Source organism: Zonotrichia albicollis, chromosome 1, assembly GCF_047830755.1.
Source record: "Zonotrichia albicollis isolate bZonAlb1 chromosome 1, bZonAlb1.hap1, whole genome shotgun sequence".
In the NCBI taxonomy this organism is placed as follows: Eukaryota; Metazoa; Chordata; class Aves; order Passeriformes; family Passerellidae; genus Zonotrichia; species Zonotrichia albicollis.
Window position 1 is genome coordinate 40144053 of NC_133819.1, and position 24247 is coordinate 40168299.

Below are 24247 nucleotides of genomic sequence, written 5' to 3' on the forward strand. Positions count from 1 at the left end.
TCTGTCTATTTACCAAATAACCAGGGTCAAAAGATCATCCAGGAACCTCAATATTCTCTAATATAGGAGAAAAAAATAAAAGGAAGATAACATTTCCACCCTTTGACACTGAGATGAAAAACTTGGAAACTGAAACCAAGTCTTACCATTGCCCTAAAAAGTAGTCAACACTTACTGTTTAAATCTAGTTATTTGGGGACCTTCAGTCATTCTTTTTTGAATGTTGGGAACCATAAAAATGTACTTTACTGTTTTTAACTTTTTAGATAGGCTGGAATAACTGATCCATCTCAATCAGCGATGTAGATTTCTTTCTGCCTCTAGCATCATTCATGTAAGATTCACAAATCACTCCTTGTGTTTTCTATACAGTTATTGTGTCCTTATTCTTGTTTCCAAGACCGAGAAGATTACTTGTCTAGGGCTTCCAGTTAGCCTAATGAAGTTGGTGAAACTGGCTTTTGGAGGAAGAAGTTTTTAGAGATTTCTCTTTTTTTATACAGATGGTTAATTCTAAGAAAAAAAATATCTGTTAAAATCTTTTAGATAGATTGAAAGCTAAATTAGATTCAAAGCAGATGGAACTATATAAGTGAAGTGTTCAAAGGTAGGCTACATGCTTTTTTTTTCCCTTAGAAGTTTATCCAAACAATAATGTAGTTTGTGTCTAGATTACACAGGGCATGAAACCAGCCCCATTAAAATCAGTAGGAGCCTCTAGACTTCAATGGAACCAGAATAAAATCCAGAAAGTTTTACTTCTCCAACTTTACAGCATTAGAGCATTCAGTTGGAACACATCCTGTATGCAGAAGGATGTTAGTATTATCAAATCAGGGGAGGCCATCCTATAGGACTGCACCAGGCCATGTTTAATACCTACTAAATTTGCTCTAGCCCCCAGTGACTGATTTGTTTTCATTGACTTCTCTTGATCAGAATCACACTGAAAGAACTCCAATTAATTCCTTTAAAGACTCAGCAGTGAATGCATATGAGACACATAGCTATTCATTATCTGAGCTATTGTTCCTAATTATCTCCCATTCTCATCCATCTTTTTAAAAGGATGCTGCAGCCACATCACTTCAGTGTTCAAACATTGAAAACACACTCACAGTTTTCACTGCTTGAATATTCTTGACTTTTAACAATAAAAACTGGAAAATTTGCCTGTAATGACTGGGCTTAATTATGTCATTGATGGGCTGCATCTCTGACTTGTACCAGAATGTAGCATAGCTTTCAAATTCACTAAACCAGAATTCAGTTACATGTTGGAGGTGAGCAGAGTGGAGTTTAAAAAATAGGTTGTGGTGAATAAAAAATATAATAAAGGACAAAGAGGAGACAAGTATTTTGTGCAGGATATGAACTGCCTGCAGACCAGATTGGTGTTAAATCCTGAACTTTAGTGAGTGGGTGATGAGCTGGGTTCATCTAACACCAACAAACATGATATAGCTACAGGGTATTTCACCCTGGTTAAATACCAGATGAATTAAAGGCTGTTGCCAGCAGCTGTGATGAATGTCACTGGGATGCTGTCTGATTGCTCTCTGGGTCTTATGAGTGAAGTATGTCGGCTCCTTCTTTGTTAAGGTCAGCATGTATTTCTAATGGTTCATCTGCAGGGCTTTGCTGAAGGCAGCAGTGAGAACACAGGTGCTGAAAAATGTCTCTTTCATGCAGTACAGACTGAAGCAAGCAGGACTGAATAGTGTAAGGAGGAACTTTTGTATCAACATGTTTGCAGTGTAGAAAAAAGGCTCACAGATCAGGACATAAAGTGACAGGCATTTGTGGATGGGATGAACATACTGCCAAAGGAGAGGGTATTTTATTTAACTTCTATAAGCAAATAATTTGCCTTGAGTTACCTGCTCAGAGAGACTTGCACAATTTTTATATAAAGGTGTCATCTCTATGACATCCTTATCAAAGGAGCAGAAGGAAAACTGAAGGAGCCCAAGGCAAAGATGCCTGAGTTACATATCACAGCTCCAAAGGTCTCCATGACACATGTTGATCTAAACCTAAGTGGCATCAAAGGTGCCAAAGGGTGATATGAATTTTTCCATTCCCACCATATGAGCTGATTTGAAGGGTTTTGAACTAAAGCTCAAAGTTTTTTTTTATTTCACTGTATAAAAATCCTACTATTTTAAGAAAAGTTCTACTATTTTAAGGAAAAAAAATTGTCACACTGCAAATCCTGTGCTCAATTTTGGGCCCCTCACTACAAAAATGAAATTCAGGGTCTGGAGTGTGTCCAGAGAGGGGCAACAAAGCTGGTGAAGTGTCTGGAGCACGAATTTGATAAGGAGCAACTGAAGGAGCCAGGGGTGTTCAGCCCAGAGGAAAGGAGGCTCAGGGCCTTATTGCTTTCTACAGCTGCCTGAAAGGAGGGAGTAGCCAGGTGGGGGTCGGTGTCTTCTCCCAGGTGACTAGTGATAGAACAAGAGGAAATGTCCTCAAGTTGTGCCAGGGGAGTTTAGATTGGATATTAGGAAAAATTTCTCTACTGAAAGGTTTCCCAAGCACTGAAACAGGCTGCCCAGGAAATGGTGGAGCTCTCATCCCTGGGGGTATTTAATAGATGTGCAGATGTGGCACTTGGGGACGTGGTTTAGTGGTGGACTTGGCAGTGCTGGGTTGGCAGTTGAACTTCATGATCTTTTCCAACCTAACTAATTCTATGACTTAATGATTCTCATTCTTTCCAACCCAAAAGCTGCCTACATCAAAGGAAGAAAAGATAACAGAAAAAAGTAGTGGTAGCCCTGTAACCCACTTAAGTTTGAACAAGTTAAAGGGAGAAGGTTGGACTTGATCTTGGATGTCTTTTCCAACCTTAGAATTCTATGATTCTCTGTTTAAAAAAATCTCAAAATGAGAAAGGACCAATGATAGCCTGTTTTCAAGGCTTGCAAGTACTGCGTTTTCAGACCGTGATTCAGAGAAGGGGTTATGAGCTTTTTAACACTCCTGATCCTCTCTGGATGATTACCTATATTAAGTGCTTCTTTTTCTCTGGTGTTCCTTTGTACAGAATAAAGTGAAGGTTGGCTTTCACAGTAATGGGAAATTTCAAGTCACTCACTTTCCCACCCATTCTCAGCTGTTCCTCCTCCAGTCTGTCTCTACATAATACTGTCAGAGGAATAATTCCTGAATTTTTGTCATGATCAACACTTCCATAACAAAATAGGCACACTACGGCATCTTATTGCTTCTCAGTGAACAAATGAACTGGATATACTCCTGCCCTGGAAACCTCCATGCACTTCTTTAAAGAATATTTTAAAAGAATATTTTATCATTACTACCAACAAGCCAAATTATTAAGCTGTTCTAATGGCAGGAAAACCTGTTCTAGTTATTTCTCACCTTGCTCACTAACAATCTCTTGAGGTAAGAGGATAACTAAGACTTTGCCTACACTCCAGAGTAACCCTAATCCTGAATGTTGATAATGGGTACAGGTAAATATAGTCAGACTGGAGCTTGCATCGACTGGAGGAACTCACCCAACATCCATCATGATCAGAGTGATGAGAATCTGACCACATCCAGCAGAGGCCTACTAGGCAAGCTCTGTTGACTAGCTCAGTAGGACTAAACACGCTTCTGGATTTACTTGTCTTTCCATGAATCAGCTTTTCTGCATGCATGCACAGACTCACTCTCACACATGCTCTCCATGCTTGATCCCACTGTTCCACATGTGCCATGAATCCCCAGTGTCTGAGACATGTTGAAAAGCCACAGATGCTTCTCTGCATGTATGCAGTGATCACTTGTCTGGCCAACTGGCAATTGATTACTGCCAAAAGTGGGCACCAGGCTCTCTACAAGATGGTTAATGTTGCCATTTGGGCATTAGGAACATCAGTATAAGTCCCTTTGCCTTCCTTTTTTCTTAGCACAAAGTCTCTCTAATGTCAGGAGATCTCAGGAGGACAGAATAAGTGTTTATTTGGAGCCTCGTGGATGTGGGTAGCAAGGCTGACATGATATAATTAGGGGCAACCCTAAGACACTTAGAAAAAAAAAACACAAAACACCCCACCATTTAAAATAGTGCACAAAATTCATGAATATCTATAGGAGGCACACTCTTAGAGCTTGATTTGAAACACAGGTATGACTTTGTACCAGCTATTCCACACATCAGATCCAGTCTGATATGTGCTAGTCTTATTCACTAAAAAAGAAAAGAAATAGGAAAACCCATGACAGTTTTCTATTGTTACAGTGAATTAAATTGGCTCATGGGAGAGCCCAATGACTGCTACAGCTGAAATAAGGGAAGAGGCATGGAAGTAGTGAGGGAGGAGCAGAGGAGGATAGTTACTCTGTCATGGCAGTTGTCTGTTGCTTCAGTATCATACTGAAAGCTAACATAAAAGCATATGTAGCCAGTTCAGAAACAATCAGCATATTTTAAAGTTATAGAAGGTGGTGGCAACACCTGACCTGTAATCTTTGTACCAAAGACTTACTGGAAAAAAAAAAAAGCAAAAAAAAAATAATAAAAAAAAGCAAATATATAACTAGGGAACCTCACTTAGTACAAGTACTTTGTCCCAGACAATGTTCCTTGACACAAGTGCCCTTTTTGTCCCCTCCTCTGTTATTCCCTTACACCACAAAATCAAGGTGAAAGCTTCACAGCCCTGCCACTTCATCATGGCTTGCATTGCAGTAAAACAGAACTCCAAGTAAAGACAGACAAGTCTTAGTTAAAAAAAATTACTGTCATTAATTCTGCAAGTTCCCCATATGACAGATATCATCAGGGTCAACCAAAGTATATTGGGATTTTTCCAGTGGTGTGAAGTTAGATGTGTTCCCCAAACCAGGACTGGGCTCAAGATACCATTTTCCACCATTCCAGCTCCAGTAAAATTTTCACCAAAACTCAGTGAACATATAGTGAACCATATGCTTTAGGAGAAAATAAAGCTCATGCCACTTGACTTGGTTTTGGGTGCTGCTCATGCAAAAACATTCCCAAGACAATTTACAGTCCTGGTGAGATTCTTGCTGAGCTTCTACAGCCATACAGGCCAGAGCTGGGGCTGGCAGTCACTGCAGCAACTGCCCTGATTTCCAATTACACCAGTTTCTCCTTGCTCTAAAGCTGGCAGTGACTGAATGCAACAGAAACCACCAAGCTGGTCCCTTACCAGTAAAGGCTGGTACAAGTCCAGCAGATCTGTGTCAGACAGACTTAGCTACATTTAAAACCAGGTTGTAGTAAAGTGAAAGAATAATGCTGTGCAACAGGACTTGGTCTTTCATTTAATTCTCTCCATTAAACTGCTCATTTGCACTTTGAAGAATATTGACCCTGAATGCTGAAAGAAAATTACTGAGTACACATTTTTCTTCATCTTCACAGCATGTAATTGTTCTATTTCTTTTTGACAGATGTAGGGCAGTACTGACTTCAATTACTTTCCTTCATACCTCTCACCTAGTTCTCAATCTTCCCCTATTCTTTCCCGTTTACTCGCTTACCAGAAGCAATGGGCTCACACTCATAAACTGAAATGAGATCCACAGAAGCTGATGTACAAGGAAGGGACTTCTATCTGTCACTTACAAATGATGATATTTGAAACTTCAGTCAAAGAGTAGAATAGTTGTTTGGCTCAATAGTGTCTTAAAACACTGTAAATAAATCTATTAGAGCCTCCCTCTCAAAAGGTCTCAAACTTTTGCCTTATCTTTTCTTTTCTTAACAGCTTCATAATCTTCAATTACACTACTTTCAATTTGTGTTTCTTAATTAAGGTCACCAGTAACAGAAAATGAAACCAATTTTTACTTTAAATGCTTGTCTGGTTATGATAAACAAATCCCTTTAGTAGTTTCTGTGAGTTTGAAAACATCTGATTTCTTCATCAGTACGTAAAATGTGGTTTTCTACCAGGTTCTGATAGCACACTGAAAACCACAGCATTGACAAGGTACATGATTTCACAAGTGAGCACTAATTTTTAATGACTGAACTTTTGCATGGAAATGGAGATTGGTTTCTCATTCTCCAAGCTGTTCATGCACTGTAGCTCCAAGAAGAACCATGAGGTACATAAATCCTGTAGTCTGCCATGTCCCACTTTTAGTCCAGATATCCACCCAGAATGGACCCCTCGTGTATAGCAAGTATGTTATTAACGCAAATGATTGAGGACAAGGCTACTTGGGTCAGCAGCAGCACTCATTGCTTTGCTGAATCAAACTTATGCTGTACTAAGCTAAGCACACACACACACATTTGCACTGCAGTGTGTTCTCAAAGCAGCACTGTGAAGTGTCTGCTTTTTCAGTGCCTAAGCTGAGGGGACACTCAGAGTTGAACAAAACAAAGAACAGCTCATAAGACGAACTACGGGGCACTAACAAGTACCTGAAATTATTTGGAAAGAGGCGATAAGTGGGGTTTGAGAGCTACCAGAGATTTCTTATAAAATGACCCAATATAAGATATTCCAGGCTTGTCTTCCTCCTGTAAGATTTATTTTGTACAAAAGTATTCTTGCATAAAAAGCAAGACAATGTTGCAGTGTAAAACCTGCAACTGATGTCCATCAAGCTAGCTTTTCATGAAAAGGAATTATGGAAGGAAAAAAAGAAGGGAAAAAGAGAGGAAAAATGAATTCCTGTACGATGTAAATATCTACAAGAATAAGAGTTTTGAATTGGATGACACCACAGTGGAATCTAAAGTTCAACTATGTCAAAAACTTCTAAGTAAGCAACAGAGAGTTTCACTTTCACACAAGATTACTCACTGGACTCTTTGGAACCAAATAGTAAAAGATTAAGTTTTTCTGAGTCAGGAACCTACAGGAGTTGTTTTGCCATGTGTTACATTATGCCACACCATAGACAGAAGCTAAAGAACAAACATGGAGGAGTAATTAAAAAAACATTAGCGCTGCAAAGCACCATAGTGCTGACGCAAAAGGCTCAAAAACTTTGAACTGGTGAAAGCAAAGAGAGGGAAATTTCTTTCTGACTTGAACACTCCCCTCATACTTTAACATGACTTTACTGTCTGATGGTTGTCTCTTCCTGAAAGCAGTCTGTGAAAATGGGGATGGGATGTGAGACGCATGGAAATAACAGTGAAAACACAAAAGAGATAGGACTGGATTTTGCACTGTATCCATTGTTGGTTTGATTTTATCCCACTGAAGCTATTATACAACCTTCAATAATTCAGCAGAGCAAAGCTGTAACAGGACTGTGTCCTTCCAAAAATTTGATTTTTTAAAGAAATGCAACCCAAAGACTTCCAGGACAGTAGGAGTCCCCAATCAAAAAGCAAAGAAAAAGAACCTCTTTCCTTATTTCCAGTGAGGAACTTGAGTTTTCTTACTTCTGAAGAGGAACTAGCTCTCTGAAGTGAATCAGCACACTTGCTAGACAAGGCAAAAAGAGGACCTTTGCCTTTGCTGTCTGACTCTAAATTGTTGAGACAATTACTGCAGTTTGATGTTTGTATAGAGAAAGTGTGGCCAGGAAGGAAAAAGACTTCCTCTCCCGAGGACACCTGTTCTAAGAAGCTCTGATAAATTGAATATGCATAGCACAGAAGAGGCACTTGCAAAGTGTTAAGTAAATCACCTAACAAGTAACAAGGGAGGTGGGAAGAACGGAAGGATACAAGACAGACAGACTATAAGATAAATCAAAGCATACACAGAATGCCACAATGAATGTGTATAACAATATTTAAGCTATTTGATTTTTTTCCCATTAGAAGAATGTATTTCTTTCACAGTTTTCAAAGGCAAGCAGTGATTTCACTAATTTTTCCACCCTTCCAACTCAGTAGATTAAAATGAGAAAATACTCCATGTTAGCCTTATGATTCATTGTTTTCAACATGAGATAGCTTCATTTTAAATCCAAAATTTTTACATTTCCCACTTACTCAAATTTGTGACTTTTCAGAATTCCTTAACACTACCTCTTTTTGATTATCTTAGGTCCATGCAGAAATCGTTCTAGAATGGCAAGATTTTTAGCTAGACAAAAATTCAACTTGCTGAACAACTCAAACATCTATCTTTCCTCTGACAGCTGCATTTGGTGCCCAAGACCTATGAAAAACATAACATAGCCTAGATTTATTGTATTATCATAAAATTTTAAGCATAACCTCCTGAGTTTGTGACTGATAAGATTGCATGCTGAAATAAGATTTGAGCAGAATTAAAGATTAATTAAGATTACTGAAAATATGGGCAAACCTCATATCTGAGATGCTTCAATAACTTGCCATCAGCTGAAAGGAGAGATCTGCTTTCCTGTTGCTCTACTCCTACTGGTACGTTCCAATGCCATATCACTTCTTCCAGCCTTACATGGAGTGGAAGACTCCAAGGCAGCAGCTCTGGAGAAAATTCAGCACTAAACTGTTCATACTTTTGCTGCATAATGACCTGTTGGTTTAGCAAGTTCAGCAGTATGGGATCAGGAGAGAACAAGAGGTGGTGCAGGGTGGAAAGGGTGCCAATAGATCAGCCTCACTGTTATTATAGAACTTAACAATTTGGCATATTTTCCAAGCTCTTACTAGCTTTAACATATATTTTTGTTATCTTTAATTGCTAAGAGAGAACTCAGCCCTAGAGCTATTTTTCTTTTGTCCAATGTACTGAACACCATCTCCCACTAGTCTCGGGGAGCAGAGGGAAGTCAGTCCTGCACAAAATGTCTGTCCTGACAGCTACCAAGGAAGCCACTGACAGATCTTCACTGCTCAGTGCCTTCTAAGCCCATCCAAATGCTATTTGTCCTGCACTTTTATATGTGTCACATTTACTTGCTTAAAAAAATAATACCTGTGGTCATCTCAAGCACAGATACGATGGCTTTTTGTTGGTAACATGTTTGCACTTTGCTAGAGGAACCTCTGCCCAACCGAGGCTTATTGTTGACTTCTCTTAAGAACAGCAGGTAGGCCAAACTTTTCACACATAACACCTATATTTAGCACCAAATTGACATGGAGGACTACATGACAGCTATATTTAGCACCAAATTGACATGGAGGACTACATGACAGCAGGATGGCATTAGAAACTTTTGCTGGTAAAGCAGTATGCAGCACAGAGCTGGTTAGAGGTGTGATTTTCATGCAGCACCGCTAACATCAGCCAGAGTGCTAGCACAGACACAGTTAAAAAACTCCTTCTTGCCTGTAATAGCTTATTTCATTCAGGGAACTGACACAAGATGCAGCACAAAGAGGTGTTTTGCTGATAGAAGTTGGGGTGGACATCAGCAATGACCTAAAGCAAGTGGGTGCTCAGCTGTGATCACATTGTATCACAGAAGTACCTCTTCACTGGTACATATCACAAGGTTATTGTTAGCTGGCAAAGCTGCTCCCAGTCAAAGCTGCATTTTCCAGAGGGGAAGGCAACAATAGGCCTACACCAGAACCAGAACCAGCTTTATGCAGGGAAGTGTGCATCAGGTTTGGTGTCTTGCCTTTACCAGGACTCCACAGAGCTCAGGTAGTGGACTGTTTGTGAAAATTTCAAATGCTAAAGTTGGAATATGTTGTGGCAAGTTTTAGGTACCCATTCTTAATACCTATGTTCTGAATAGCTGGGTTCCTAAGTCTGTCCTCACAAAGACAGTCTGGGACACTTAAAGTACCTTCATGACATCTCAAGAAATAAATAGGATTAAATGGGTGAAGGCTGAACCCTACTGTGTGTTTGTGTGTGTGTGTGTGTGTGTGTGTGTGTGTGTGTGTGTGTGTGTGTGTGTGTATGTCTAAGACAGAGGAGGCAGGGAGGGAAGGAGACAGAGAGAGAACGGAGGAGAGAGAGATCCTTTTCCTCATAAGTGTGAAGGAAAGCTACCAACATACCACTTCACATAAACATCACGTTAAGCCCTACTGCTGTCAGGGCTAATTGAAATTTACAGGATTGGTACTTGCAGTATTAACCCAGGAACTGTCAAACTTCATTATTTCCAGTGGAATCTGACAGTCTTGTCTTAACATTATGAAGTGTCAGTCTCTTTTCCTTTGATGACAGAGAAATAACATCTGCATTTCCCCACCCAGAAAGGATAAAAGGGCATGAAAACTAGTGTTATGGTCAGTATTTCAGTGTTCTCAAGATCATGATGGTCTAGTCACATCTCTTGTCACAAACACAAAAGAAAAAAAAAAAACAAACCTAATTCTGTTTACTTTATATTTTTACCTTTATCATTCCCTGTTGAGTCAAATAAATACTACAATTTCCCCTTAGCAGAAAGAATGCTACAGTTAACATTTTTGATTAAAGGAATACCTAGAAAAACCCTTTCTTCCTATGTTTACAACTGACTGAAAGGACTGAGGACTCTGTAGCAAAAGGCAGACAGAGAAAAGCAGCTTTTTGTCTTCAGAGATCTGTGTTCAGCTAAAAGCTTGGGCATGATGTAGAGGCTGTATCCAGTACAAGCCTCCTTTACCGCTCCAGGTTCTAAAGTGCTGTCCACAGGGATGAATTCAATGTCTTAAAAAAAAGAAAAACACCCCTATATTAACATGAACTGAAGCCTTATACAGTGCTCCACACACAGATCTTTAACCACACTCTTTTAAAGCCACTACTGATCTTTTTCCCAGCATCATTGATACCCCTGCCTGGCTGAGTTGTTTATAGCCACAGATGTTCCTTGGTAAAAAAGAGCGAATATATAGATAAGCAAAAACCAAAATAAAACAAAAACACCCACAAAACAAAAGCAAAATAACTACCCCTAAAAAACCCCAAAAAACAAAGCCACAAACATCCCCCTCCAAAAAAAACCCAAAAAACAACCAACATCACCCACTCCCCCTGCCTTCAACTACTCAAATTCAAGAACTTGCAAACTAACTTTCTGACATCTCACTTAAAATTACACTGGCAGTGAGCAGCTTCAGGTGGACTGAGGAGGGTATCTGGGGCCGGGATGGATAGACAGATCCATCTTCCCCAGAAATAAATAATTGGAGGTAGCATTATATATACAACTACATTTATAATACCCCAATATCTTGCTACAGGAGTGAAAAAAATTTGTCTAAAATGAAAGGAGCAGCAGCTGTATTTTTTCAGTTCAAATCCAAGTGCTAAGCATTTGCTTCTAAAAGCCTGTGCACAGATTTGATCCACAGGACACCTTTTGAAAAAATAAGATTCCACTTCTCACCAGCAGTGCAGGCAACATAGGAAGCCTGAGAATGTAACAATATACATAGCAACAGTGCAAACCGTTAAGCCAAAACTAAGTAAAATATACCAAATCTGAGCAAATTGCCCTCCACAAACAGTCTGAGATGAGCAGTTCTATCACAGATTTTTCCTTCTCTCACTTTCCCTCCTAATGCCAAGTTGCAGTGTGTGAACCCAAAAACAGAAGGATTTGGGCTTAGCCTAGTGGAGTCAGAGCCTGTTCCTGCAAGTAATGCTTGGGCCATGACATGGCACCCACAAAAGAAGAGGGAACCAAAAGCCTTGGGGCTATTGTTTTGTACAAAACTTACAGAATTAACATTACCACCTACAGGTTTAAAAAACACATTTCCAATTATATTTCCAATGTATCTGTCTATTGACAGATAGAAAACATTAGAAGTGTAGAAAAAATTAAAAATCAGTGGATCAATCAATGGATTGATCAGTCAGTGGATCAACCACTCCATCAGGTTACCTGAGATAATTGCTGGCTGTGAGTTATTAATTTTTATTGTTAGTGTTTCCAATACTCTCAAGTTCATTAAGGTGCTAACTTGAACGTACATAGGCTAGTGTCCACTCTCACATTCAACTGGCTAAAAGAATTAAAATAATTTCTATGATCATAACTACAACAGATCTCATAAACATTCAGAAGTGGCACGTTTCCAAGTACTCAAAAAACTTTCTTGACAAAAAATGGATCAAAAAAAAGATAAGTAGTTTGATGAGGCTGAGAGGAAGAACATATTTCTTGCTCCTTTTGCATCTCAGTTCTTTCAGCTCCAATAAAAGCACAAAAGCAGAGGTGAGTGATCATCAGCTCCTGTTGATATACACTCTCTATAACTATGAGAATAATTGACAAAATCCTAACTAAAATCAGTGATTATAATCATAGAAATAACCATGGCACACTTGCCTAATCCATTTATTCTGCTTACCTGCAGGGAGGCAATATTCCAAAGTGCAGGACACAGCCTATTCGACATTCAGGTCCTTTTTACTGGAGAAAGCAGAAAAAGAGAGAATTCAAATGCAAGTCTATTTAAAAAATGCACAGTACAGGAGAATTCCACTCTACAAGGATAAGTTGAACATTCATTTACATTGGAAGATATTTTAAAAATTTGAGGATTTTTTTTCCACACAGGTTCTCACTGGACTGTAGAACTTTCATGGGAAGCAAGAAACCAAGAACGTAAGAAGATGAAATAGTGGATTGGACTTCATTATACAAATATCAAGAGAATCCAAATATATCATAACCAACCACAAAATTCCTGAAGGGATGCTAAACCTGCTTCATTAGAACTTAATTATTAGAGGATAATACACATCCTAGTGTCATTCACTGTCAGGCACTGGATGTTGTACTCTAACTGTAGGTCTGATCTAGTAAAGACATTTCCATATTTCTGATTTGGCTGAAAAACTAAAGCTTATTCACACATTTTATCATATATGTATCCTTTTGATAATCATAAAGTAATTTACAGCATTTGAAAACCATCCATAAATGAGGCTTTTTATTAGCATGTACCTAATCCCATGTTTGGCATCTGTTACAAATATTTTTCAGGACATGAACAATTAATGGTATAATTACAGTTTTCATATTGGCTAATATCTTTAATTCTGAGCATATTATAGGTTTAGCAACATTTAGCAGCATTTAGCCTTGAAACAGAGTCCAGCATTATAAATATTTGCTAATAATTAATAGCTGTTTTGATTATTGCAAACTAGCATTTAATAAACAAAACCAACAAAAAAAGCAAAAAGAATAATCAAACTGCATTTCCTGAGTATCTTCCAGAAGCTCTGTTATGCTTACCTAGCATCATCTTCTCCTGTTTATATAAATTATATCAATGCATATACCATGGTAAATGCTGATATATCAGGAATTTATGGGAATAAACCCCCCCCACATTTAGACTGGCAAATTCATTTTGTGAAAAACAAGAAGTCCAGGCAGAGGATGAAGATTATTCTCACTTGAAACAACAGAACAATTGGTTTGGAAAACAGAGCTTAATGTGTGAGCTGGCAGCTATCCAAGTATCCCAGAAAGATGTTCATTTTCTTTGCTCAGATGCTTCTCAGTCTCTTCCTGAACTCCTGGTTTATTGTGACAGTCAAAAGCTGCACAATATAACCTCTCACCAGGTTTGGTGATCCTTTGAAGGAAACAATTTTCACCTGAGGATCTAGAAACAAGAGAATGTGGGTTTGATTCCACAAACCGTAATTCTTAATTGTATGGATAAATTGTCTGTGAGATATATCTTTCTGGACTGGGGATTTTTTGTGTATTTTCTTTCAACTACCCTTTATAATTTTGCTTTCATCCTCTTTCTGTTTTTTTGCCTGGAGAAAAAAAACAAATGCCCATACTGCAATGCATTCTCTGACACTCAGTAAGAATTTAAGACAAACACTGTTGATATTTTTCTTTAGCAGAGAACTGGATGGATTTCCTACTGGCTATTGCTATGATTTATGTTTTGTATTATTTGTATATTATTTACATTCTGAAATATTGCTATTTGTTATACACAAACTCATTTATTTCCTGTTCACACTTCAGCCTCCAATACTACACTGATTTTTGTCCTCTCTTGAAAGCCATTCATTAAGTTGAAAAATTAACAGACATCTTAATTCTTGTGCAGCTAAACTCACAGGGAATCAGTTGCCAATAAAAGTAGAAAAATAACTGCATAAAAGTGTCAAAGATGCTCATTGAATTCCAGTTAACCTGGCTTGGCTGAAAGCCAGCATATCTGGTAAGGACTGACAGGGAGCAAAGATCTATCTGCTGCCTATGTATTGTGTATGTTTTTCCTAATGCCAAAAAGTTGTTTGGAAAAGGAGTAGTAGCAATGTGTGCAAAGCAATTTTTTCTCCTATTATATCACTTTGCCTAATGCGTTATTGTCTTATGGTTAAATAGTTATTATCATTCAATGACCATGATTTAAAAGAAAAGAATGAGTAGAGAATGATGTACATGATGAACAAGAACTTCTTTAAGTGCTATTTGCAGTTCCATACCTAAAAAAAATGGCAGAGCAAAGCCAAGAAAGTAGGGAGAACAGCAAATAAAATAATAAAGTAGAGAGAGCTCCTCCTTTGTGAGAGACTAAACTGGATGGAACTCCAAGCTGGAGTTCCAAACTCCAAACTCTAAACCTGTCTTCTCAGCAGATGGCTGAGAGGACAGGTTTAGAGGCTTATGGACAAGGTGAATGGTTGTGCAGCAAGTTCCAAACTATTTTAACAAGGGGTTACAGAACAAATAGGTGACCCACCTAGAAATAATTTTTTAAGTAGTTAGTTTGGTTTTAACCAACAGGAATGAACCTCTGGAATATACTGCCACAGGCAGTTGCATCTGCAGAAGATATCATCAGATTAGAAGAAGTCTGAATAAATACATGGACAGCAGTAAGTAAGTAAGTAAGCACACATTAACATTAACAGGCATGATGCATTCTCAAACATTCCTTATCCAGCAGTTGTGGAGGGTGGGAAAACGGAAGAGAAAAGGACTGCAGAGAGTAGCGAGGGTTGCATGCTATTCCCAAATGGCATCTGCTGTTGTCACTGTTGGGACAATACACTGGATAGGAAAAGGAAATAAAAAATTGCCCTGTTGGATTAGACCATTGCTAACACCAGCATCACATCCTCTATGCTCATCCTGTATTCTGATTTCAACATGCTTGTACCATTTCCAGCACAAGACCCTCTGTGCCAAAGGTTCAAGGAATCAAAATAAACTTTAAGGTACACCCAAGTCTAGAGAAACTACCTAACATGCTTGCTGAAGGCCTGATGCAGATCCTAGTTATTTGACAACATAATTTGTTCCAATTTCCCCTCCTCTTTTAAAAAACAACCTTGCCTCTAGAACTTTCAATAGTGCATGCATTCTACCAATGAGGCATGTCTAGTTAGATGTGATTAGAGGCAATAATGCCCTATTAACCTCAAGTTAGACTTACAAAGGTAAAGCAAATACATCCCATCTGAAAACCAGTGTTCATTTAAGAACTTCCCTTTATTTTTCCCTGCTGGAAATCAATACATTGCTATGGTAATTCACCTATTTTATCCTCAAACCATAATAACATACAGATCCAAGGAAAGAAAATTAGCCTCTACATAAAAGTATAAAATTAGCAGCACGTGTCCTTACTATGATAATCAGAAATACTTAAAGTTGACCTCAAAGCAAAAGTAATTGGGTTTCTGCTCTTTTGTCTCTCTTAATTATCTCTGGAGGGGATACAAAAAAAAAATTGTCTTTTGTTTGTTTTCTGCATTAGAAATGCAGATGTTTTTTGCCTTGGAAATCTTGAGATCTAAGACTTCACATAAACCTGGAAGTGACTAGCATAGAAGGGAAGAATTCTTATGGTTTTTTGACCTTGAATGTCATGTAAAGACAAATGGACAGAGCACTAGACTAAATGGTCCTGAGAAAAAGCATTATGCATGCTTATTCCTGAAAACAAGGCAGATGAATCCACATGCTTGATATCTATAAAAAACAGATGCAGTTTGGATTCTTTAACCTGGAAAGGATTTATATACATTTATTTTCAGGTAAGCCATGGACTTACCACTCACTTATGCACTTTACAGAGCCCATACAGTTCTTCCACATTATCTTGGCAGACCTAGCTCCTCCATCTATTCTGCTAACAATGCAAGTTTATTTATTAGCCCTTGCCACCAGATTATGGCATGTGCAATATACCAAGATTGCTGCTTGGTATAAACTCATGAGCACATGTTTTTCTAATGAACACATAGCATTCTTCAAGGAAAAGAGAAAATAAAAGAAAACGGTCACACCCTTTTGAGCAGAGCTGTATTTTCTGAAAGGGTTTTCAATTAATCTAGGTACGAATTCATATCCCCTATTCTTTTTTGTCTGTCTAACAAATCTTGCAGTAGATGTTTTTATTCTTGCATTTCTTGATTGGTTGTTAGCTAAAAATGTTGTTATTTTCTACTTTTTAACATAGGAAAAAAAATCTGCTTCCTCGTATTTACAATTATCTTGCAAATAATTGCAACATGGTCTCTAGATTGCTACACCAGGGCACATAACACCACCTTTTGCCATTCTTCCATCACTGACTTTCTTGATAAAGGCCTGTAGTCTGTAACACCACATATTAAGAAACCTAAGGCTAGATTACCAAATAAAATAACAGCTAATTTCTGCAGATAGTTCTTCTCTAGGAATAGCAAACATCTTTACTTCTCATACCAAAACCAAGGGAAGAATTACAACTTTACCCAGTAAAACACGGTCAACACAAGTTTAACCATGAGTAACATCTTTTTAAAAAAATCCTTGAAATTCAACCAAGTACTGAGAAACGTAGGTGTGCTGCTGTTGTAACATTTGCATTTCTGAAAAATTTTGTTTCTCTCCCACCCTGCTTATGTGTCATTTTCTCGTTCTTATTTTAACCTCCAATGAAATAATCAGATTACACAAAGACCAGTTCCACCTCCGTGCCGAATCCCTCTCTGGCAGGAGATTGTTAAAACATTCCCTGAAAGATCTACTGACGTGATGTCCCCTGACTGTCCAAACGTAGCAGCACGCCGGCCCTGCATCCCTGTGCCGGGGAAAGCTCCCTGGGAACAATACCTCGGTGCTCGCAGGCAGGAGGCTCTGGGTGACCGTTGAGTGCACTCGGATTTTACAAACTGTCATATGGCGAGATAGTGGTGGGTTTCAATGCCGGCACCTATTCAGTCAGCGCAGATGAACTAGAATCACCATTTCAGTTATATCATAGCTCGGGGCGAGAACATGTCACCCTCTTTATTTCCAGCTCGGAACAAGCTGCTTAGGCAGATGCTAACTGTGGTCCTCCCTGCCATGTTCTGTAGAGTGGCCTTTGTCTGGGTTAATTGAGCCCCCACTCCATTTAATAGGCTGTTGAAGTCTTATTGAAACAGAGCTAGTGCCGCAGGTTAAATACATTGCAGTGCTCTTGTTAATCCCCTCATTAACGGAGCTGTAAAGCTTGTTGAGAGCTGTGAGTTTGCATATATTATCAGAGAGTTCTTCACTCAAGTGCTATCAATAAAATGACAAAGCCAGTTTGCAAATAGTGAAATCAACAGTGATACAAAGCTAGATACCTTAAAAAATAAACAAGTTAATAACTGATAAATCTAATTTTCACACTTGAGGGATAAAAAAAAAACAAGCTTGAAGAATCTCCTTTTTTATTGGATGAATTTAAAATATGAGTTATACAAACTCAATTACTTTCCTTGAGGAAGAGAACAAGCAAGAAAAACACCACTTCTTCAACAGGGGCTTCTGGCAGTGGTTTGGCTATGGCTGTTTAGAAGTAATGTAATGAGCCATGCACGGACTAGCTGCACTTAGCAAACTTAAAGAAAACAAATGAACTCATAATACAAAATAAGAAGTGAAATAAATTAAATATAAAGTACAATGGAGAATATTAAGAAAAACCCCATCTGGTCTCCACAGGAAAAGGAAGCCACGTAGGCCCTGGAAAAAGGAAGTTTAAGAGGAGCATTTAGCCTGTCAGGGCTCTCTCACACCTCCCAGGAGGGGGAGCAGGAGAAAGGACTCCCCCAACACAGGCACAGAGGGATATGTCTGACTGATGAACAACAAAGACATAGGACTGTGTGGGTGATGTTCACCAGGAAACAGGAGAAGAGCTCTGACCAGGAGAGGCAGCCGGAAAAAGCAGATGAGAGCAGAGCCAAGCTATGGTGCTGATGTTGATGTGAAGCAACTATCTTCCTTGTTCTAAGGAAGACAGAACTACCTGAAAATATATTTTTCATGTCTATTCATATTTTATCTTTTATCCGCATTGTAGGTATGATCCTACAATCCAGAATTCAGTTCAGAATTCCACAGAGAAGCCTGTAAGTGAAAGCAGTGACTAAGATCATTGAAACGGAGCTATTGTAGTTAGAATGTTGTTTAAATGCTGTTCAGATTCTGTCTCTGAGCAATGAATGCATATATTTTAGAAAAGTCCAGTAGGGTAATTTCAGAGACTTGACATCAGCAACCAAGGCTTTTACAGATTTTTTCAGAAATTATTTTCCTAAAACATCACATGAATGCCTCTGGTTGCCACTGATTTTCCATTTCTTGTTCTGACTCACTGGCCACTCAAACTTATTTGCATTCTTTTCTAAACAGTCCCATCTATACAAATAGCTGTAATTCTGATTAGGATCTTCTTTAAAACTCTGGAATAAAGCACAGGCAATATTTGCCCATCCATGCTAAGAGTCTACCCTCTCCATGCACACCAGTGACTGGGCTAGATGATGACTCTATTAAAGGCAACTCTTCACGGTATAATGAGAACTGTGTTTTCTTGGACATTTTCACAACTTAATCCTGAGTGTTTTCTTCTGAGAATGAATATGATGCCATTTCTTCTCTACTGTAATTCGATGTTCTACTCTTTTCTTTCTTTTTTGTTTTTCTTTTTTTTTTTTTCTTGGAAACAACCAAGAAAGTGGGGTTTTGGGGTTGTTATCAGGGTGGGGTTTTCTTCCTCTTTCTTTACCTGTATACACCATGTCTATAAACTGTATACAACCTGATGTAGATGCAGAATATTTCTTTTCCAAATCACCAGGATGCTATATTTGCGCAACAAAAAATTCTGAGAAAAAGTGAACACAAGATGATAATGTGCACCTACAGCCCAGAAAACCAATTGCATCCTGAGCTGCATCCGAAGGTGGCCAAGAAGTCTAGGGAGGTGATTTTCCCTCTCTGCTCTGCTCTCATGAGATCTCACTTGCATCCAGCTCTGGGGTCCCCAGCACAGGAATGTCACTGACCTGTTGGAGACAGTCCCAGAGCATGGCAATGGAAATGGCCAGAGGGCTGTGAGGGAAGGCTCAGAGAGCTGAGTTTGTTCCACCTGGAGCAGAGGTGGCTCTGGAGGGACCTTATTGTGGTTTTTCAGTATGTAAAGGGGGGCTTGTAAGAAAGATGGACAGGGATTTTTTACCAAGGCATTTAGTGCTAGGTCACGGGGCAGTATTTTAAAGAAGCTAGGTTTAGACTGGCCATAAGGAAGAAATATTTTACAATGAGGGTGGTAAGATGTTGGAGCAGGTTGATGATAGAAACTATGGATGCTCCATGCTTGCAAGTATTCAAGGTCAGGCTGAACTGGGATTTAAAGCATTTGATCTAGTGAAAGATGTCCCTTGCCCATGGCAGGGAGTTGGATTAGATGATCTTTAAAGGCTTCTTCCAACTCAATCATTCTTTGATTCTAGAGAAATAATATAAAATTACCAAAAGTTGCTCCTTTCATCTTATCTCGTTACTTAAAACTTTTTTTTTTGTAGTATTTATACCTTAATAGTAGTAAAAAAATGGGGTTTTTTTTCAGTGCAATTGGCTTTACGTTCAAGTTTAATTGCTGTCATCATGTTTATTTTTATCATATCTTAAAATGTAATCAACCTGAAGCAATAATAGATAACATAAATACCTTGTTATGTCCCCTGTTACCAAGGTCTCACAAGCCAGTTTTTAACATCAAATATGTAATGCTTATATATTGCACTCACTTTTTTCACCTGAGTCAGAAACCATGTTGAGAGAAAAGGTGGCTACAGTCACAAAGCTGTACACAACGCTTGAGAATGGCAAGTCTGCAAGTCTTGCAACAAATAATATTGTGTTTTGTGAGTCTATCCACTCTTCAACACAAAGGGTGCTATGTTTAACATCCAAACCACAATGACTGTTTCTTATTGGTTGAATCACTATTCACCTAACTGCAGGCAGTGCTAATAACAGCTTCAGCTGGCTTACTCCAGGAACTTAGTGCTTGCCTTGCCATGCTGGAGACTTACTGTCATTTGTATGGAGATGCCTTTACTAAGCTTAAGCAGCATAAAATGTCTGTATGCCCATGCTTCTGCACAGACTACAGAACAAGTAGCAGGCTGTTATTGAAAACTACATTAGTCCCTTAGGCATTTCTGTGAGGCTGCACTCAAGAGGATCTTTATTACATGCACAGAAGACTCACAGTAACCCACAGAATCTCAGCAGTGTTTTCCACAGCAGAAGATATTCCTCTTTGGTACATGTCAGCCAAACCAATTGGTTTTCTCTAGACTTAGCAAAATGTGTTTTGAAATCTTCTTTCCTATATTTTTTCATTATTCATATAAATGAAAATATTAATATACCTTTCTCCCCATTCTTGAGGTCATCAGTAAAATTAAAAAAAACACAAAAGGAAAGGATGCCATAAGTGGAGAAAAGGATCCTTCATTACCTGGCATAGTGGATGTGAGTTGCCAGTTTCCATTTCAATTTATGCAACTGCTGTCAGTCGAAGGAACTTACTTCCTTTCCACAAAAAGTGTACTGTTTAATAGTATTTCTATTAATAATTAAAGCCTTTGGGTTGCAGCAAGTGATTCCCAGAACACTTGCCAGAACTTGCATTTCTTGATCAAAATGAGACTGTTGGTGAGTGTAAGCCAACAATTTTTAATGGAATTTCCTTTACTTCCTCTCCTATTTCCCTCTCAGGAAAATATTCCACCAGAAATATTTTTCACTGGCTCTTTCAAATATTGAGCTTGTAGGCAGACAGTGGCTGAATAAATATAATACTGCTAGCATGGGTCCAATGAATAACTGTCCATCTGTACAAAGCTTGCTTTGCTCCCCATGGATCTAAAATGGCACCTGTTAAACAACACACAGATGGGTTTTATGTTTGCCAGTTGATCTAAATAGGGATGGTTGTCTTATTGATGGTGATCCTTGGCTGGCCATAATGCTCAAAAAAACAAGGAAAATTTTGGCATAGAAACACTATTAATATACTTTAAAAAATATCTGCTTAGATAGATTTGAGAAAAATGTCTTTTTATTGAATTTTTCCTTACTGCTAGGCAAAAACCCCTGTGCTTAATCTGAAGAGGTGTATACCTAGCATTAATCAATAACTCAGCTTGTGAGTATATCAGAAAAATCTCTTTAAGCAGCATCTTCCCTCTGAGGCTACAACAAGCAAACACTGTCTGTTTGACTTTATCTAACCTACATTGCCTTTCAGGTCTAGAGAAGCCCATGTGATATGATATCCCTTGACATGTGATATGATATCCCTATGACAGTGTTGTGTTCTACTGTCATACACCAATGTTTTAGTGCTCAGAGCCCACTCACTCACCCAGCTAACATCCAGCCTTCCACTGCACACAGCTCCCATAATCTTACAACATGCCAACATTGTCATCTCAACCCAGTGCTGTACTTTAGCTAAGCAACAGGGATTTGGAGGCTGTGGTAACGTTCTCTTTTTCTCTCAGTCAGTCAAGAGGAACCTTTACTAGGAAGAACCAGATTGACAGAAAAATTAACTACTTATTTATTTCACAGATTTTTAGTGTAGAGTAAACCCTTTAGGAGTCTTTGCTGAATTTCTCATGTAGCTTGCTGGGAGTAAACTTTCACAGTAATAGTGTAGGACATCAGTTTCACATAATATCTCTGACTCTCAGGGCCAACCCTTATCTCTCCCTACCAAAATGTCTCATAAACAGCAACATCCTGGATTGCTTACAAGGGAGAGAGTTGTCTTCTCAACTTGGGTTAAGCATATGCTGAATTGTGCAAATAATCTTTGCAAAAGATGGGTATTTTTGATAAGTTTGTTTGATTGTTGGTTTTGAGATTGCTGTAGCTTTTATTTCTACAGATAGTTGAAGGAAGAGACTTGGTTTAGAGCACACTCAAACATGTAATCAAGTGAATTAGGGCTACCTTCCTGTACAGCCTTCATTTGTGGATGAGCTGCTCTCCCTTCATAGCTTGAGAGGGTTTTGGTCATTTTTGGAGATCACATGGTCAGAAGAGTGCTCCAAATTATTTTTGCATGCTCTTCAGGAACACTACCTAAACTGAAGCCATGTTATAATGAATTGTAAACAGCTGCATTTGCACACTAGAAAGAGAAGGATTTCCAGGTTGTAGAAAAGTTATGTATACCATGAAGAAAGAGAGAAAAAGAAAAGAAAAGAAAAGAAAAGAAAAGAAAAGAAAAGAAAAGAAAAGAAAAGAAAAGAAAAGAAAAGAAAAGAAAAGAAAAGAAAAGAAAAGAAAAGAAAAGAATATATGTTCAAATGAACTTGAAAACACAGATGTAAAATTAAAGTCAATTCAGCACCTTTGCCCCTACAGAGGGAAAATAACTCAGTGAACTTTTCAGAACATTAGAACATCAGTCTCTGCTAAGCTCTTTCCCTCAAGGAAAAAATGTTCTGGTGACATTGACTGTATGTAGACTGCAGTTTTTAAGAAAGCCCTAAGAGTGATTGAAACAGTTACTTCCCCCTGCTTGGGTGTTGTGTACCCCATGGGCACTTTGAAATTCTCATGCATGATGATGGATGAATTCAGCTAGACAGTCCTCTGGATTGTTTTCCTTCTAAAAGCATTTGAATTATCTCAGACAACTCAATTGAGAAATCAACTATTGCCTCTTGTGTGATATGAAAATGTTTCTAAAACTACAAATTTATTTTTATGTCTTTTCCCTAGAAAGCTTAAAGAAGGGAATTCACAAGTTAGGTTTAGTTGATTTTCTGGTATAAACTCCTCATATCATTCAGAAATGGAGAGGGGAAACTCACAAGGACAGTCATTCACTAACACTGTAACCTTGGAACCAAAGATGAGCTATCTGCTAATATACTGAGCACTAAGACCAAGAATCCCTTGTTAGTTATGTCTCCATAAAATCAGCAAAGAGATTTATTTGACTAAACATTGAAAAAAGAACAGCCAGTAAAAAAAACACCTTGAAGGAAAGTGAATTAATGAAGTACCAGGTCTTCACTTTTGATATGCTTGTTGTTGGCTTTGTAATGAAATGTGTGTTGACCACTTGCACAGGAGGAGCTCACTGCAAATAATTTGTCTTGTTATATATTGTAGAAGCCACAAAATGATACATATTAGCATGAAAACAGGGAAACAAAGTTTTAACTGTTCCTAGCCAGGTACTGCTCCAGACCTGAGCACTCCAGCAGAGCCTGTTGCGTCAGCTCAGCTCAGAAGATGACAAGGCCTTGACTCCTCATCTCTCTGTTTCACTTGGCCAAATATGTTAATAGAGCTAATGCCATCTCATTTTCGCACTTTGGTTCTAAAGAAGGTGACCAGACAACGAGTGTGAGGTCATTTTGGAAAAAGCAAGACTGCTGAGGTAAGGGTCATTGAAGAGGCAAGGTGCAAGAGTTCAGGATCTTGCCTCCTGGGAAAACTGAAGTTTGCACTCTGATTTCTACATTTTTACAAATTCCTTGTCATGAATTTAATATCTCCACCTTTTTAGCCCATTTATCTTCTTTGCTAGAGTTCATCTCTCCCTAGTTCAGTGGGTAGGGAGGAACGTTCAACATTTGCAAAAGAACATGCAGTTGTGATTAGATAATCGTAGGTAGAACACATCACCATTATGAATCATAATTGTCACATATAATTGCAGTGTCCTCTTCAGAGCTAAGTTCACTTTCTTCTGTGGAATAGAGATGCTCAAAGTTGCTGTGACCTGCTGCTGTAGCTGCAAAGCAAAGAGCTGCTGCTGCAGCTGGACAGCCATAGGGGACAATATCATGAGCTGTATTTCCATGTTCCTAGACAGAAGGTGCAATTAGAGTTCTGTGGGAACTGTCATAGGAGTAGCCTCTCCAACAGGATCTCCAGGAGGATTATTCTAGAATCACTTTTTCACAGCAGATTTGTCTCTGCTCATAATTAACCATCAGATCAAATCACAAAATGACCCCTAGCTGTCTGCAACAAATTCTTCCTAGTTTTACTCCTTGGTTTGCTAAGTGCACATTCCCAACTCCTTTGTTTGTTCTGAGCTCTAGTATATCTAGGTATGCGTCCAGAGAGA

General features: G+C 38.6%; 1 long non-coding RNA gene across 1 annotated transcript in view; it reads right to left on the reverse strand.

Annotated features, from left to right (window-relative positions):
- LOC113460848 (uncharacterized) overlaps positions 1–24247 on the reverse strand; it is a 167067-nt gene that overhangs the window by 66836 nt on the left and 75984 nt on the right. Inside the window, exon 4 of the long non-coding RNA XR_012579911.1 lies at positions 12197–12258. This is a non-coding gene — a long non-coding RNA (uncharacterized LOC113460848). The remainder of the gene's footprint in view (positions 1–12196; positions 12259–24247) is intronic.